Source organism: Brassica napus, unplaced genomic scaffold (assembly GCF_020379485.1).
Source record: "Brassica napus cultivar Da-Ae unplaced genomic scaffold, Da-Ae ScsIHWf_1108;HRSCAF=1574, whole genome shotgun sequence".
NCBI lineage: Eukaryota > Viridiplantae > Streptophyta > Magnoliopsida > Brassicales > Brassicaceae > Brassica > Brassica napus.
This window is the reverse complement of record NW_026014532.1, coordinates 4,701-14,479: the sequence shown is the minus strand read 5'-3', so window position 1 is coordinate 14,479 and position 9,779 is coordinate 4,701. Positions and strand designations below refer to the sequence as shown.

The window sequence follows — 9,779 nt, the reverse complement described above, 5'->3', positions numbered from 1 at the left end:
TTCCTACTGTCGACAAGAAATCTCTCTCAAGTAATAGAGAAGAGTTCCAGTTTACCTTGATATCCAAGACATGGAAATCAACTGGAACTAGGCCATTACCAATCTGCACCTCTAGGTCTCTAACAATTCCTCCTGAGCTCCTCTGAGAACAATCCACAAAAGTGAATAATTCCTTGGAAGGCTAGACCTGCAGACCCAGATGGTCTGCCATAACCCTAGGTAAGATGCTGACTGATGCTCCTATGTCGCACAAGGCATGTGGGAACTCAATGCCTTTCACCGTACATGGAATTGCCAATTGCCCAGGATCACTCTTCTTCTTCACTGTAATCCTCTTCTTCATCTTTTCTCTAGCTTCACAGAACATTCTCCTAATGTCTTCTTCGGTCTCTCTGGTTTCTCTGAAGAACATCCACAATCTGTGTAAAATAAGCCTCCTCGAATGGCTTTTCTAAACGAATCCTGAAGGCTCTCTTTTGGAAACTTTCCCTTTCCTTTTCATTTGCTCCCCTCTTCGGATGTTTTGCCATTTTTTACTTTCTTTTCCTCAGGGTTCTTCCCATAGGAACCCTATCAACTTCCATAGGATATGCTGCATCATCTGAAGGTGTCCTGATGGCCTCCGGTGGGTTATCTGAAGGTTTGGGTTGTGGCATGAGTGCATTGAGACGTGCAACGTCTATCTTTGGCATCTGCACACGGTATGTAAGAGGTGCTCGTCTATCGATGGGTGCTGGAGGTTGTCGATCGATGGCGGTCTCTTTATGTCGATCGACGGGAGTATCAGAATGTCGAGAGATTTTGACATAAACAGAGATGGGCAGATGTGGGTGTCTTGCTGCGAACTCCTCGTGAGCCAGGATCCTCACGGCATTGCAAGATGCGGTTGATTCCATAGGTGTCATCGAATGATGCTTTGGAGAGCCTGTTGATTGATTTTGAATGAAGTCTGTCGATCGATGTTCGAAGTCAGACGTCGATCGACACCAATGCGATCCGCCGAAACTCATCGAGCTTTCTACTTTGAAATCTCCTTCTTGCAGCTTCTCCTGCTTCACCACTTGTCAGAAATCATCATCTATGATGGCGTTCACGTGGTGCTTCATCACATCCTACCCTACCCCTCTTGTTAAGGCTTCTTGCCTCTTAACAGCTTCTCCTGTCTGAACAACCTGCATCTCCAGCTTCTTCACATGAGTGCCCAAAGTCTCAAACTTTGTGTTCAGATTGGTGTAGACAGAATCAATCTTCTCATTGAAGTCCACCGTCACTTCATCCATCTGGTCATTCCCAAGAATGGTTGCAGATCTCTTCCTTTGAAAATCAGTGTTCTTGGTGCTGCTGCTAGATGCTAAGTTCTCAATAACTTTCACAGCCTCCTCTGGATTCCTGATGTTGAAGTTACCACTGCTGGAAGAATCAGGAGCCATCTGATACTGCACCGTGATGCCTCTGTAGAAAGTACTGAGAAGTTGTACCTCATTGAATCCATGGTGTGGGCAATCTGTCTGATACGACTTGAATCTGATCCAGGAGCTTCTGAATGATTCTGAAGGCTCCTGAGTGATTGTAGCGAATGATAGACCATGGATTTGACCCACTTTCACCCATGGTTTATAGGTGTTTTTACTACTAATTATTATATTATAGAGTCTATTTATTATATTTATAAGATCAGGAGTGATTTGGAGATAAGTGATGATTTTGGAACATTTTGGAGATATTTGGAGCAAGCACCCGAGATGACCATCGAGCTCGACCATCGGTCGATATTGAGGAATAAATATCGATCGATGTTCACATCAGAACATTGATCGACATTGAAGCGCGCAGAAAGCATGTTTGGTCACAACCGACTTGAAGCCCAAGTCTTCACCAATTTACAAGATTACCCCGACGAGTTTTAACCTAATTATATAAGCTTTGCCACCATGTTAGAGGAAAAGTGGTGCTTTCTTGTGTTTCTAGTTTTATTATTATCAGCAAAGGTTTTTAGGATTTTTATAGATTGGAGAGAAGATTCAAAGTTATATTTGTGATTGGAACTCCATTAATATCTATTTACTATTCTAATGAAGTTTTCTTACACCATGGGTGAAAGTGGGTCAAATCCATGGTCTATCAATTGCTACATTCACTCAGAAGCTCCTAGATCAGATTTAAGTCTTACCAGAGAGACTGTCCACACCGTGGATTCAATGAGGTACAACTGCTCAGTATTTTCTACAGAGGCATCGCGGTGCAATACCAGATCGCTCTTGATGCTTCCAGCAATGGGAACTTCAACACCCTGAATCCATAGGAGGTAGTGAAGATCATTGAAAACCTATCATCTAGCAGCAGCACCAAGAACACTGATTTTAAGAGGAAGAGATCTGCCACCATCCTTGGGAATGATCAGATTGATGAGGTGAAGGCAAAGCTGGACAGTGTTCACAAGCTTCTCAGGAAGCATGTCTGCTTGGCTAAAAATGTAGAGGCTATAGATACAGAGGGTAGAGGAGAGGAAGCAGATGTGAACTTCATCAGTGGAACTGGATTCCAAGGTTTGGGAAACCAGGATGGAAACAGAAACTCCTATGGAAATAGGGGCAAATTCAACAAGAGTTCGCAGCACCAGAAACCCTACAGCAACAACTACAGCAACAATTACAACAACAACGGGGGTTATGGAAGCTCCTACTACCAGAAGCCACCACCACCAACTCAAGAGAGCAAGATTGAGGAGATGCTTGATAGAGTTCTCGAGGGACAGCAGTGCATGACAGTGGACTTTAATGGGAAGATTGATTTTGTCTACACAAACCTGAACACAAAGTTTGAGACTTTGAGCACTCATGTGAAGAAGCTGGAGATGCAGGTTGATCAGACAGGAGAAGCTGTTTAGAGGCAGGTAGCCTTGACAAGAGGGGTAGAAGATGATGTGATGAAGCACCACGTGAATGCCATCATTGGGGATGATTTCTGGCAAGTGGTAAAAGAAGAGAAGCTGCAAGAAGGAGATTTTGAAGTAGAGAGTCTGATGAGCTTCGGCGGATCGCATTGGTGTCGATCGACGCCAAGCCACGGACATCGGTCAACAGAAGTCACCCAAAACCAATCGATATCCTCTCCTGGACATCGATCGACAACACCTAAGGAGTCAATCGCATCTTGCAATGTTGTGAGGATCATGACTAACGAGGAGTTCATAGCAAAACACCCACATCCGCCCAGTCCTGTCTACGTGAAGATCGATCGACATCAGGAGCCCGTCATCGATCGACATCAGGAGACCGTCATCGATCAACATCAGGAAACCTTCATCGATCGACATGAGGAAACCGTCATCGACCGACAACCACCAGCGCCCATCGATCGACGAACACCTATTACGTACCGAGTGCAGATGCCGAAGATAGATGTTGCACGTCTTAGTGCACTTAGGCCCAAACCCAAACCATCAGAAAACCCACCAGAGGCCGTCAGGACACCTTTAGATGATGGAATAGATTCTATGGAGGTTGATAGGGTTCCTATGGGAAGAACCGTAAGGAAAAGAAAGGAAAAAGTAAGGAAACATCTCAAGAGGGGGGGGCTAATGAATAGGAAAATGAAAGTTTCCGAAAAAGAGTCTTCAGGATTCCTCTAGAAAAGCCATTCGATGAGGCTTATTATACCCACAGATTGTGGATGTTCTTCAGAGAAACCAGAGAGACAGAAGACGACATTAGGAGAATGTTTTGTGAAGCTAGAGAGCAGATGAGGAAGAGGGTTACATTGAAGAAGAAGAGTGATCCTGGGCAATTTGCAATACCATGCACGGTGAAGGGTATTGAATTCCCACATGCCTTGTGCGACACAGGAGCATAAGTCAGTATCCTACCTAGGATTATGACAGACCATCTGGGTCTTCAGGTAGAGCCTTCCAAGGAATTATTCACTTTTGTGGATTGTTCTCAGAGGAACTCAGGAGGGATTGTGAGAGACCCAGAGGTGCAGATTGGTAATGCCCTAGTTCCAGTAGATTTTCATGTCTTGGACATCAAGCTGAACTGGAACTCTTCTCTATTACTAGGGAGAACCTTCTTGTCAACAGTGAGAGCAGTGTGCGACTTGCAAACCAACCAATTGTACCTAACGCTCATAGATCCTCATGTCCACTACAACCCTATTCCAGTCAAGAAGCCACAGACGACCCCCAGAAGAATCAATGATCCAGGAATCATTGCAGCATTCCACTGTGGAGGTGAGTACGAGACTAAATACTCGGCGTCGATCGAAACTCATACTGCAACATCGATCAACAGTGCCCATCAGATATCGATCGACACACCAAAGGAAGCATCGGTCGACAGTAGTCCAGAAGAATGGGGGAACGACTGCTACAATCCCATCATGGCAGTAAACGATGCACCACCTGAGACCCGCGATGATTTGTATGATGTAGAATACAGAAAGAACGAAATTCTAGTCTACAAATTTCGCCCTCTAAGACCAGAAATTCAGGCACAAGTGGAAACAGATTCACTTCTTGCAGAAGCCTATGGAAAAGGAACTAGCTCCAGCCGAATCAGTGAAGTAGACAGACGAGCGGCTATCGACATAAAGATACAAGAATCGATCGACAAAGCCAATAAGAAATCGTTCGATGTTAACTTCCCAGCATTGATCGACAGACGTCCAGAATTTGGCAGAAGAGCTTTTGACCTTTTTGGAACCTGAAAATTCTATTGGGAAGAGAAAGATGAGTATGGAGTCTACAGAGATGATCAGGGATGCGTAAGAGATATGGATGGACACATCATTAATGTCTCTAAGGAGGAGATCAGAAAGCTAATGGAAAGAGCTTCGATAGATGAGCACATCTACATATGTCTTCCAGAACATGCTAGCTCATTCACCCAAACCAAGCTAGTACCAGAGATCTACACCAAGGACGAGATCAATGAGATGTTCAATGGAATCTGCATAGAACAAGAGAAGAACAAAGAAGACTTCCAGATGAAGCTTGATGGAGTCTACTATCCATTGAATGATAGTATCAGTTGGCTAACTACTTGCATGGAAGAGATGAGGCAAGACATAGCGAGAATTCAGCGTGCGAACGACGTATCTTGCTCTACATCGATCGACAGACATCGACATGCATCGATCGATAGTCGCTTACACGCATCGATCGATAACCGCTTACCAGCATCGGTTGACGACAACCCACCACACTCACATACGATGAAGACTCAACCAGATTTTCACACCAGGGGAGAGATAGATCAGTTGGTAGAAGGGATCTACAAAGCTCTGGAAACTACAGAATTGAGGCTTGATAGGAGGTGTGATGACATCTATTTCCCAGTGGATCTTAGCATTAGTGCTTTGACTTCCAAGATAGAAGCTATTCAAGGGGAATTAGTGGAGATTCAGAGTTACATTGCCCGTCGACCAGAAGCATCAGCATCGATCGACAGACGCAACAATAATTCGACCGATACTCACAGACGGACATCGGTCGACGACGCTACAAACCGAGGGAGGCTAGTACAAAAGTTGACATCAGACATGTCTGACACGCACAATCATGAAGAGGAGATCTCAGCTGACACATACGCCATAGTTATGAGACATCAGTTCATTCTTGAGAGTCTTGGAGATAGATTGCAGAAGATAGAAGATGCAACTACAATAATGAAGGACAAACGGCGCAGAGGAGATGAAGCAATGCTAGACTTCACTGGTACATGGTTCAACAAGCGCAGAGAAGAGATGGAGACTTGTTTCCCAATAAGTGCCAGCTTTCAACATTACTAGCCCAAATCACGTCCAAAGTCTAGCTAAATGACTATAGCAAAGCGCTGAGTGGGAGGCAACCCACTAGTAGGTAATATTTATTTGGTTTTTATTAATCTTCTATTTATGTTGGTTTTTAATTATTGCATGTCAAAAAAAAAAAGATCCGCGTAGACGATTGCCGTCAGTATCGACCGACGAGACACTGTCGACATCGATCGACATAGCATCACCTGCCGCGACCGATATCAACATCCTTACATCGGTCGACATACATTCTGGTCTGGTATATCGTTCTAACTTGTTACATTACATACTTATGATTTATTTATCACCATCACTCCGACTGAGGTTACACTGGGGACAGTATAGTTTAAGTCTGGGGGAGGTTTACTGATATTAGTTTATTCATGAGTTTAAAAAAAAAAATATTTTCCAACATAAAGTTTTTATTGAGTCAAGAAGGGGATAATGAACTTATTAGATTTTATCTTGTTATCTAACCACTCTTTAACACCATTCTAGAACTTACTGATTGCAGATAGTAGTAAAGATACTAAAGTGGATCAACATGTCAACTATGTTACACTTGTTGAGATTGTTTGAAGGAACCAAAGCTGACCTCCAACAATAAACTTGACACAACTGCTTGTCTTGGGGCTTGGTATACATGGGACCGGATTCTTCAAACAAGTCTGGAAGGTATAGCCTTGTGTATATAGATTTATCACCCTCTATCTCTATTTTCGAAATATAGATATAATATAAAATATATATTTTATTATTATTATATATATATATATATATACATATCTATTAGAGATTTATTTAGAAGGGATTCGAACAAGACTTGGTGGCTACAAACATTAAGGCTTGCATCATAAGAATTCTATAGGTAAAGGATTAGAACATGACTTGGTGGCTACAACCATTATGGCTTGCTTCACAAATAATTCTAGGATAGAGGTCAAAAAAAGTGAACAGGATTTGGTGGCAACCACCATTAAGTCTTGATTCATGGAAGCCTCTCCAATCTTGGTCAATGATCTTGCAAATATAAGCAGACTTTGACTAAGAGAGAAAATTAGTAGAGAGAGAGGATATCAACTAATGTTTACCTGCAGGCCCAGATACTTGTTTGAAAATCCTTGCATCCTGTGATCGATACTCCCAAAGTAAAGCCTGCACTTTTCTTTATGCTAAGAAATGAGGTTGGTAGAGGGGAATGTTAGACAAGATTTGCTAAGTTGTTAGTTAGGTGAATTTGGTTGCTAAGCTAGGATATGGTATAATGTGCTTTTGTGATTAGGACTTCTTAGATGTGGATTGCAATATTGTAGAGGTGATGATTCTAAGTTTAAAATTGTGTGAGTCCCTGCTGTTTCCAAACTTCTTTCAGAGAGACTGCCTGTTTGTTTTGCTTAAGGACAAGCAAAAGGGTAAGTCTGGGGGAGTTGATAGACAATGGATTTGACCCACTTTCACCCATGGTTTATAGGTGTTTTTACTACTAATTATTATATTATAGAGTCTATCAATATATATAAAGTATTGTTTGCCTCTCTCCTGTGCCTCCACGTTGGATTCAGCCTGGAAACTCGCCTCATGTACGCGCGCCACATGTCCACCCTCTTAACCTGTTTTGTCATGTTTTGTTTTCATTGAATGGGGCTTCTCATTCACATTATATGTGTTTGGTATTTCGTTACCATGTTTCATGGAAAACAAGAGCCCAGCCCAAGTGAAAGATAAACAACATATTTTCCCGACAATTAGGGCTCATCGTCTTCCTCCATCTGACTTTCTCATATAGGGTTCTTCCTTATACGAATCCATCAACATCAAGACCTTTCGCCATTAATGGAGTTTCAGGAGATTGTGTGAGAAGAAACTTCGTGAGGAATTTCTGGGTCAGAGATTTAAGAGATTTATTGGTGTCGGTTCGTCTAACATTCTTCTCCTACAAAACGTTAAGGATTCATTGATTCATGGTCATTAAGAACCATCTTTACTCATCCTCTAGGCTGTGTATATCCACCTATAAAAAGATCAGATTCATCTCCTGAACATTATCCTCTTATAATTTTCTATAAAAATTAAAAACTTACTTTTCAGTAGAATGCCAAAGTCATATTTCTTTTTAGCTGATTTGAAGGCTTGCTGCTGTTTTTCCACTGAAGATTGCGAAAGAGGAATGTGAAATGGATCCAAAGAGAGAAGTGATCCTGGCTATGTAGATGTAACACCTTCAAAAGCCCTCTTTTTGAAGTTTATGCATCGAGTTCATGTTTTTAGATGTTTGGTTTGATTTTATTGGTTTGAATATGATTTAATTCAGCTGTTTCCCGAGTTGTGAAATAAATGGATTTTCAGATCCGAAATTGAGTGTGTTTTTCGTTTGTTTTTGGAAGAAAACAGAGATTGGAATGCTTTTGTATTGACAGTATTTATTGTTTTTTGGGTTTTGCAAGTTTATACAAATCATCATTGGTTGTGGTGTATAACAGGTACATGCAGCTGCGTATTCACAGAATGATAGACCCACTAAAGAGATGATTTATTGTCAGAGATGGTGGATGCACTTAAAAGACTTAAAAGCTCTGGCTTGTGGTAGTGACCATGAGATATGTTGGATTTAGTGAAAACGAATAAAGAAAAAAGTTAACAAGAAGAAGAAGGAGAAGAAACAAGAGAGTTTGATGAACTAATCAGGAGAACCCCACATCTAAGAGAAGAAAGACAGCTCCGAATCAGCAGTAAACTATAAGCATATGAGCTCAAACGATGAGAACAAGAACCTATCACTAGCTCCTCCTTCCGGGTTAGGAAACCCATCGAAGTTGACTAAGGAGATAGAGCAAGAAGCTGCAAATTGGTTCATGAGGTTTATGGAAAAGGATCTCGAGAAGAGAACAAGAAGTGTAAAGGCACGGGTGATGAAGATGTTAACAAAGATCCACAGTCCCTGATTTTCCAAGTTGTAAATTGGGTGGAAGCAGAACAGTCTGCTGATAGCACGAGATGACAGGTACATCCAAAAGCATCGCAAGTCTTTAGAAAGCTCAGAATCAAAATGAAGAATTTAAACATGATTCTTTAATATTGTTCCCATTTCTACTCCAAAGGTTTCTTCGTTTCCACTTAGTATCGATAAATTAATTCATGGGATCTATTGTTGTTAATCAAGTTTACAATAAAGTGGTCATTCTCAAATGTCCTAGATAAATGATGGTCATATCAGTAAGAAGAAGAAGAAAAAGACAAATAACAAATGTTTTACAAATTACATATGTAGGTTCGTGTAAACGTAATGAAGGTCAATTTATCATCATCATGAGTGCGAATCCTTGATCAACCATAGTCGAGAAATAAGTATAAGTCACTTGATGGCAGTAACAACAAGCTTGATTTGCAAGTAATTGAATTTTGTTTTGTTTCACCGAACCTAGACTTGCAAAAAAAAAGGGCGAATATGATGGATTTAAGGATTCGCAAAACCTAGACTTTTTTAGAAAAACACAAAGTAACTAAATAGTACAGACATAATATTGCTAGGTGAAAAAAACCCCGCAACTTAAGATAGAAAGTTATATGAATAGATATATAGATATTTATACAATTCATTAATATATGATAGTTTCAAAAATCTCATATATATATTCCCAAAAAATAATTAAACACTGATTACTTTTAACGATACTATAGTTACGTAGTTCTCGGATTACATTGCCAAAAGTTAACAACCTTATTAATATATTATTCACAGCTATATGTTTCTAATCAATGTTTCCAGTTATATTTATTTCATCCCATATTCAGATATAAATAAATATATATTAATATAATACTTATTAAGGGTTCCAAGGAAACAATTAAAATTACATTATTTCCATCCGGAAAGACACAACAAAAAAGCAAAACCATCAAAAAATATTACTCGCTTAAATTTCAAAGTTCCATAATCTTAAATTTCATGTATCTACCAATTACTTATTAAATTATAACAAAACTCA

At 40.5% G+C, this 9,779-nt stretch overlaps 1 long non-coding RNA gene across 1 annotated transcript; it reads left to right on the top strand.

Annotated features, from left to right (window-relative positions):
• Positions 1-7,239: 7,239 nt before the first annotated feature.
• Positions 7,240-9,097, top strand: LOC125595979. The gene is made up of 2 exons (XR_007330733.1): positions 7,240-8,005; positions 8,274-9,097. It is a non-coding gene; the product is annotated as an uncharacterized LOC125595979 (long non-coding RNA).
• The last annotated feature ends 682 nt before the right edge of the window (positions 9,098-9,779 follow it).